The sequence below is a fragment of the Spermophilus citellus genome (genome assembly GCF_964194105.1).
Source record: "Spermophilus citellus genome assembly, contig: SCAFFOLD_36, whole genome shotgun sequence".
Lineage (NCBI taxonomy): Eukaryota > Metazoa > Chordata > Mammalia > Rodentia > Sciuridae > Spermophilus > Spermophilus citellus.
Window position 1 is genome coordinate 638,150 of NW_027673039.1, and position 5,191 is coordinate 643,340.

The following is a 5,191-nucleotide window of genomic DNA, read 5'->3' on the forward strand; positions in this document are numbered from 1 at the left end:
AAATCCATTTTCCAATGTTTCACTGAAATCAATGGTTCCCCCTTACTCAGAAAACAAACTGGAAATGCAGGAGCCTTCATGCAGGGAATCTGAATTTCCAATAGAACAGATGCTTCAGAGAGAAACTGAGAGTGCCGGCTCTGAGAAGCGGTTCCACTTCATGCAGCTTCAACCAGAAAGAAACCTCAATGTGCTTACAGAGAACAAGACCATTCCTTCAATTGGAAGCGGCCTGCACAAAATGCTTCTGTTCTGCACTTCCAAGCTTTTCTCAGCCAGCACGTTCAGACGACGTTGACACCCAAAGTGCAAATTGTGCTACCCAGAGATCCCTTGGCACATCACCAATATTCACGTGGAACATTGGACGGTTGACAAGATTAATGGCCCAGAGTTTCATTGAAATATTTTTCTCAATTTTTTTTTTCTGAAAACTCACTGGAAATGAAGGTGCCCATGAGAAACAAACTCTGCTTTATACAAGACACAGAAACTTCTAAGTAAAGCCCGTGACTGCTGGCTCTGAGAAGGGGTTCCAATTCCTACTAGTTCAACCAAGCCCAAATCCCAATATGCTCTCTAGAAACACTTTTACATCCTGCAATTGGAGCTGTTGCACACCCCGCTTCTCTTCTGCACTTCACCCTCTTCTCACTGAGCACATTCAGAGAGCAGTGCAGGCTCAATATCCGAAGTGTGCTAGCTGGAGAGCCCTTGTACCTCAGAGCACTTGCTCAGATAGGAAGCAATGGGACTGCTGGGTGGATCAATTCCTCAAAGATTCTTTGGAATCCATTCCTCAAGCAGATTCTGAAAACTATCTTGAAATTGCATGAGCCTCTCTGCAATGATCTGTGCTTTACTGAGTGCATAGATGGTTTGAAGTGAAAAGGTGCCATCAGCTCTGACAAGAGGTTCTGCTTCCTGTATGTTCAACCAGGGAAAAACCGCCATGTGTTCACTGAGAACAAAACTACTTTGTGCACAAACTTTTTCTGTTTGGCCCCTACAAATGGATCTCAGGATGCACATTCAGAACACATTTCCTGCAAAATCATGACAAAGTATCATTGCAAAAGTCCACTCTGGTCTTGCATCACCAACATTAATTAGGAAATGAATTGCACAAGGTTTCATTGTATTCCCTTGGTCTCCTTCTTCTAAAAACTCATTGAAACTGCAAGTGCCTGACAGCACCCAACTTACCATTGACCAAGAACACAGCTGTTTCCAATAGAAACTGTGCCTGCTAGCTCTCAAAAGCCATTGGACCTAAGGCTACTTCAGCCAGGCACAAAGCTCAATGGGCACGATGAGAAAAATGTCATTTCCCAATGTGGGAGCTGCTTGCCAAAGTTCTTCTGTGCTGCACTTCCAAAATATTTTCGGGAAGCACACTCAGAGCACAGTTTCATCCCATATGCAAAGAGTGCTAGCAAGAGAGCCCTTGGACTTAGGTTCAGCCACTGGAGGAGAACTGTGGGCCCACTGGGGAGAGAAATTCCCCAAGGTGGATTGAAATCCATTGCTCAATTGTTTGTCACAGAATTCAATTGAAATCCAAGTGCCTGCCTGCATTGAACTCACATTGACCAATTGTACAGATGCTTCAGAGGGAAACTGCCACCTCTGAGAAGCTGTGGTTCTTCATGCTGGTTTAAGTAGTGACAAACCTCAATGTGCTCACTGAGAACAAAATGAGCTCCTGAATGTTGAAGCTGCTGAGAGACTGCTTTACTTTTGCACTCCCAAACTACTCTCAGCAAGAACATTCAGAGCCAAAGTCAGGCCCAAAATATAATGTGGACTGACGAGAGAGTCCTTGCACCCAGGACCACCAAGTTTGAGAAGGCAATGAGGACTGCTGAAAAGAACAATTCCACAAATTCCATGGAAACTCACTCATCAGACATTTCTGAAAACACTGGAAATGCAGTTTTCATGCAAGGAACTCTGTGTGACAGATGGCAAAGTTTGCCAAATGCAAACATGCCTACCAGCTCTGAGAAGCCGTTCTCATTCAAACTGCTTCAACCAGGGAAAAGTCCCCATGTGCTCACTGAGAACAAGTTAGCTTGTGCCACTTGAAGCTGCTTCCACAAACAGCTTCACTTATGCACTTCTAAGCTGTTCTCCTCAAGCACTTTCAGAGCACAGTTCAGGCATGAAATACAAAGGGTGCCAGAAAGAGATCTCTTGAATCTAGCATCACCAACTTGCAGGGGAAAAGAGGACCAGCTGAGAAGATCAGTTCTCCAAAGTCTCATTGACATCCATTTGTCACACTTGTTTACAACATACACTTGAAGTGCAGGTGCCCACATGAGTGAACTGTTTTTGATCAATGGCACAGACGCTTCAATGTGAAAGCATGCCTGTCACCTGTTAGAAGCAGTTTTGATTTCTTCTAGGTCACACAGAAAAAAAAAATAGCATGTGCCCACTTAGAAGAAAGTTAATCAACAAAACAAATTGAAACTGCTTGCAGCAAACGGCTTCCATTCTCCCACTCCCCAGCTATTTTCAGCAATCACATCCAGAGTCCAATTCTAGCCCAATATAAAATGTGTGCTCCCAAGGAAGCCTGTATAATTGACATCACCCAACTTGGGGAGGCAAGGGGAATGCTGAGAAGATCAGTTCTCCAAAGGTTCATTGAAATCCCAAACTCCTATTTTTTCATAAAACTCATTGAAATTCAGGGGCCTCACCTGCAGCCATCAGTGGTTGAGTTGACAGATGGCACAGAGGCTTCAATGTGAAACCATGAATGCCAATCATTACAAGTGCTTCTGACACACTCTAGTTCAACCAGGGACAAACCAAAGTGCTCAAGGACAACAAACTTTGTACCTGCAAGTGGAAGCAGCTTGCACAAACTGCTTCAGTCAGGAAATTCCAAGCTCTTCTCAGCAAGCACATTCAGAGCACAGTTCTGGCCCAATAGAAAAAGGGTCCTAGCAAAAGGGTCTCACACCTACAATCACCTTCATAAGGTAGCTTCCCATCTTCTGTGTGGAAGTGGGTTTCTTCTTGGCCCTTATGCTGTGGAGGAGACCACTAGGAACTCAGCTTAATGCAGGACCATCTGACCTGGACATTTCGCAAGCCCTATGAAGCCCTCACACATGCTCAAATGCTACAGGACTTTGCAGAATAGTCCAGGCAACAGTAGACATTCATTCATTGTCTAGAGTCTACAGATTCCTAGATGCATGACATTCATTATCATCAAATGCACAATTTTGATTAAAAATCATATATGTATATATATATATATATATATATATATACATATATATATATATAGATATAGATATAGATAGATAGATACATAGATACATAGATACATAGATAGATCATTCCAATCTGAATGAAAAAAATCAGAAATATCGCCAAATGCAAAGAGTGGATTCCTTTTGTGATGCTACCAGTGGAAAATTCCACAGATGACCTCATGGGATGGTTCACAGTCAAAACACAGCTGCATGAAAAATATTACATGTCATGACCTTCTGGTTATGTGGAAAGTGGCATGTGAAGTACACATGCATGTCTTCTTCAGACATGGGATTCATTTGCAGGACACCTGATGCAATTGAAAATACTCCAAAATGGGAGAAATCAGAACCACGTCTCCAAAGTATTTCGGAAGAGACCAACTCCATCTGTGTATCTATCTCTCAGTGAGTGTGTGTGCTCTAGTGTGTGTGTGTGTGTGTGTGTGTGTGTGTGTGTGTGTGCGTTTGTGTGTCTTTGTTTGTGTTTGTACCATGATAGCTGATACTTCATTGTCCGCATTGGAAAACTGACTCAGATAATGCCATCTGCCAAACTCCTAAAAACCAAAGTTCTTGCTGATATAAGGAAACATTCCTTCCTGTTGGTTTGGATGTGTCCTTTAGGAATCACTGCTACATTTAGTATACTCAAATCATCAGAGTAGATCAGGTAACAAAAACATATATATTTTAAAATAATAATATGTTAATGGAAACAAAAAATATAGGATAGAGTAACAACTGTGTTACTAAACAAGGTCAAGGACAATGGCAATCTATAGATTCAAACTTTGAAGCAAATAGTAATCAATGTAAATATTCCTGGGCTGCCTCAGCCCCACCCAGGCACACAGCAGCAAAATGGTTTTGCAAGCATCCTCAGGAGGGCTGGAGCCTTCTTTGCAGGACCAGAGGGTGGTTGAGGCTGGATCCATTCATCATTCTATTGGGAAAGGCTCCTTTTCCTCAGCACAAAGTTGGATTTTTTGTGAGGATTCTTGGCATAAAATACGTTGGCCTGTGCTGGAATCCTCAGCTCTGGGGAGAGAGGGGTGTACAAAAAGAAGGTGGCACTCAGGAGGTGCTCCCTAGGACACCCCAACATCTGAGAGCCTGTGCCAGAAAAGGCCAGAGCCACACACCTGAGAGCTCCCCAATTCAGCACCAATACCAACAAAGACAGCCTCCACAGTCCTCCCTGAGGAAAAACTAGACAGAGCACTTTAACAGACCTAATGTCTGTTCCTACCAAAGGCTTTGGACTCCAGAACATCTCAGGTCCTCTTGCATCTGCCAAAGCACACCACTAGATTTACATCTGAAATCTCCCACAAAAGGCTCCTGTGCCGAAGATTCAGTCCCCACATGAGTCATCTTCATAGGTGGGTTTGGAGGGAAGCATTGGATGGTGAGTGCTCTAATGTCAACATGAAATTCTCATTCAAGATGAATACACTACTTGGAGGTGGGAGGGACTGGAAGAAAAGTTGAGCATGGTTGGAGGAAGACCTAAACAGGGTTGCGCCCTGGGCAACAGTACCTTGTTCCTGTTGGCTCCACTGAATCCTCATTCTCCAAGTAGAGGTCCTCCTTCTCCTCTCCATCTTTCTCTCTCTCCCTCTCTGCCAGCCTCGTTCTCTCTCTCCCAGTCTATGCCTTTGTGGCAAGGGCTGAGGAGCTCTCCACTGCCACACACTAGAGCTTTATGGACAGCCTCAGTGCACAACCAAAGAGAAAGCTATGAAACCCGGAGAAAAGGACTAGGATTCCTCCTCTGAGTTATTTTCCTCAAGTATGGCCACAGTGAGGACAGGCTGATGAGCATGGATACCACAATAGAGCCATGCTTCTGCGTTGGTTGAGCCTGCCTCCATGTGAACCAGGCTTCTGAGAATGGAGGCCACATTCCA